A 4,394-nucleotide genomic window follows, 5' to 3' on the forward strand; every position below is an offset into this window, starting at 1 on the left:
CTAAACTTGGATACGGTGTTTGATAGACTAAAACACCGTATCCAAGTTTAGGGGTTACTCTGTTAGGTTTAGGTATATCCCTTAGCCTACAATATAAAGTATTATTAAATATTCTACTGAAGGACTACTTACGGGAGCGGTGACAGGATAGACCTGTCGATTTGGGTTGCTGGATTTCAGAACGGCTATATGCTAAAATGATCCTGCCCACCGACTGTCCTGACTGGCCGGTGCCTTATCAACTAGACCTGAAGTAAAAAACAATAATTAATAATACTCGTGAATACAACAAACACAAAGATATAGAGTTATGTATGAACTCAGTCCCGCGATGAGAACACATGTATATAACCCAAAAATATAGAAAACCCAAACCCTCGATAAGAATACAACGCAAGGTTTTATGTCAAACTACTTAGTCGAGTTTTATTGTACATGGTACGAACCACAACTAAACGTAGACTGATCACCTATGTTTAATTTTGGTCAGACCGATGGACAACTAAACTTGGATATGATGTTTGATAGACTAAAAGACCTGAAGATTCTAGAAGATTAAAGATAGATCTCAGATCAGGAATCCATCAACTCGGAGTACAAGAAGACGATGTTCTGAAAACAACATTTAGGACTCGGTATGGTCAATCTAAGTTCCTAACTAAGCCTTTGGATTGACCAGCGCCCCAAAAATGTTCATGGACCTCATGAATAGTGTTTGCAAACCGTACTTGGATAAATTCGTGATAATCTTTATCGATGATATATTGATATATTCACGAACCAAGAAAGAACATGGTCAACACTTGCAAATAATCTTGGAACTACTAAGAAAAGAAAAGTTGTACGCCAAATTCTCCGAATGTGAATTTTGGATTAGAAAAGTACAAATTTTTAGAACATGTCGTTAGTAACAAATGGATTCATGTCGAACCTTCCAAGATTGAAGAAATTAAGAATTAGGAGGCATCGAAGACACCAACAAAAGTGCGTCAATTCTTAGGGCTTGTTGGCTACTATCGTAGATTCATAGAGAATTTCTTCGAGGTAGCCAAGCCGCTTAGAACGCTAACACAGAAAGATATGAAGTTCAACACGGGAGAAAAACAAGAAGCTGCTTTCCAGAAACTAAAAAATGTTGTGTAGTTCACCAATACTATCCCTCCCAGATGGGATAGAAGATTTCGTCATATACTGTGACGCATCAAATCAAGGATTGGGAGGTGTGTTGATGCAAAGAGGAAAAGTTATCGCCTACGCATCACGACAACTTAAGGTGCATGAGAATAATTACACTACCCATGACCTTGAATTGGGAGGTGTAGTTTTTGCACTGAGAAGTTGGAGACACACAATTGGTCAGAGAACATATAGGTGATACCTTATGTGCTGAGCCAGAAATAATCCACTAGACAAACTCAAAAGATCATGCAAATTAAGGATCGATTAAAGGCAACACGTGATCGTCAGAAGAGCTATGCTGACGTAAGACGTAAGCCTTTAGAATTCCAAGTTAGAGATAAAGTAATGTTGAAGGTCTCTCCTTGGAAAGCCGTAATTCGATTCAGGAAACAAGGCAAACTAAACCCACGGTATATAGGACCTTTTGAAATTCTAGCAAGAATCGGTTTTGTCGCATACCAACTCAAGTTACCTCAAGAGCTAAGCAATATACACGATGTTTTTCACGTGTCAAATCTCAAAAGATGTCTATCCGATGACACTCTTGTTGTACCTCTCAACGAGATACAAGTCAATACCAAACTCAACTTTGTACAAGAACATGTCGCAATCATGGATCGATATGCCAAACGATTAAAACAAAGTCGTATTCCCATAGTGAAAGTTTGATGGAACTGTGTACGAGGACCTGAATTTACTTGGGAATGTGAATATCAGATGAAACAAAAATACCCCCAACTGTTTAACAAAACCCTATCCACAAGATAAATTTCGGGACGAAATGATTCTAACGGGGGAGAATGTAACACCCGTCAAAATTAGGTCAATAACAATCACATGTGATTATGCCAATCATGTAATGTGATTTTGTTAAAATAGTAAAGTGACAAACTTACTATGTAATTCATGATAAATTCTAATACAAGTATGAACTTTTATGATACAACTCAAAGTATAGGTCCATACGATTCCAAAAATATAGAGAACTCAAAGTTATGATAAACCGAACACTATAAATCTCTATAATAAGATGAATTTAAAATAGACTTAGAATTAGTTATTAGAGTCTAAAATAGTGTTGTAGTGCTCATAAATACCTACGTGTGGATATAAATAACGTCAAAAACGGAGTTCGTATGCAAAAGTTATGGCCTTCCGAAGATGTCGCTGTCAGAAACCCTAATTTGACTGAACTCACGATGTGAGCATAAAAACTCACGATGCGAGGAGTCAAACCACCACATTTTGAAGCTAGAAGTATATGGAATGATAACCCAAAATCTCACGACGTGAGCAAGGTTTTCTCACGACGTGAGGACGCTGCAGGACACGAATCGGGGCTAGAAAACACGCGTTAAAGCTACGAGATGACTCTTGCCATAACTCACGACGTGAACCTATCATGTTCACGATGTGAATGGACCTATAAATAGCGATCAAAGGTCATTTATTCCTTACACCTTTTCCTTTCACTCTCTCTCGTTTCCGAAGGCCGTTTTCCTTCCCGAGCCTGACTACGACGAGCCTCTGACCGCTTAGATTCTGTCACACCCCAAAACCGGAACGACAGAAACGTTCGGGGGTGGAGGACGTCATGTTCAGTATCACAACAATGCAAATTAGTAAACAAGCAACAACATCATCCATTGCATTAATAAAATAATTGCATACAAATGTGTTTTGTCAAGTTATATAGACACTAAAAATATACATCAAAAAAAAAAAGATGAGTCTTGAACGAGCTCCATCTTCTCAAAACCTAGCACCGGTACCTGTCTACTGGTGACCTGAGAATACAAGTTATTTTGAAAGAGTTTATCAGCTTTAAAGCTGGTGAGATCATAAGTATATTAAGGTATGTATTTATATGAAAGTGTTTGTAAGTCTGTAATTGTATAAGTTTGTAAAAGTTTGTAATTGTTTGAACTCCCCTAGAAAACCCTATGTTTCCTACTAAAAGTAGCCTTCTACCAAGGAATCTAGTATCTGTGTGTGTGTCTCTTGTAAGAGTGTGTATTTTCCCAAATCCGACTATCATTAACCAAAAATATAGTTTTTACATTATTGTTTATTGTGTGAAGATCACAAAGTAAATGTAATGGGAAAATGAAATAGTACTGTAGTGTTGTATTTCATTTTTGGTTAATGATAGTCGGATTTGGGAAAATACACACTCTTACAAGAGACACACACACACACACAGATACTAGATGCCTTGGTAGAAGGCTACTTTTAGTAGGAAACATAGGGTTTTCTAGGGGAGTTCAAACAATTACAAACTTTTACAAACTTATACAATTACAGACTTACAAACACTTTCATATAAATACAGACATTAATATACTTATGAATGTATGAGCATGTTTGTATACCTTTGCTACCCAAAGGTATTGAACTGAATGAAGTAACCTTTTATATCTATACACATATACATGATATATAACTAGGATTCAAACGACCTTCGGACAAATAACTTTAATACCCTAAGTCCACAACCAAACAAGGAACAGGAAGTAAGGTGAGCTATATGTCCTAAGTCCTTTCAATCCTACTTATATAACTATATCTACATAGATACACAGAATATAAGTTAAAAGAGTTTAATAAAAGTATTTGATATGAAAAAGAGTTTGTAAAACAGTTTGAAGTAAAACAGTTTGGTAACACAGTTTCAAGAAGTAAGAAATCCACTTGTTTGGTAGTTATTAATCACATGTGATTGATATAATAACTATAATAGTTCAACTTGTATTCCCCCCCATAAAAGCATTTCAAAACATTTAAAAGGTTAATTAAAGGGTATGAACTCACCTGTAGTGAGTGGTTTGGATGAACGGATTGTTATAGGATGCTAAGTGTCAAGTGAAGACTTGAACATACACAAGGATCCTATTTAACATATAATAACACATATATGTATCCAATTAGTCATTAAACAACTAATTAACCAAGTTTAAGACATCCTAAGACATGTAAAACACTTGATTTAAGTGCTATAAGTCCTTAGGATTGCATCTAAGGGTGGTAGGACCTTGCATTTGAGTTTAGGGTTCAAGGGTAAACTCCTTTGGAGTTTACGGTTTTGTGACCATCACCCCTTGAGTTTACGGTCGTAAACCCATGAGTTTACGGCCGTAAACTCATGGTACATTGACCGTTTTGTGTTCTGAAGCTTTAAAGATCATAAGAAGCATTCCTACTTCATGTTTAAGACA

This window comes from Lactuca virosa, chromosome 4, assembly GCF_052849685.1.
Source record: "Lactuca virosa cultivar CGN04683 chromosome 4, Lactuca_virosa_CGN04683_v6, whole genome shotgun sequence".
Classification (NCBI taxonomy): domain Eukaryota; kingdom Viridiplantae; phylum Streptophyta; class Magnoliopsida; order Asterales; family Asteraceae; genus Lactuca; species Lactuca virosa.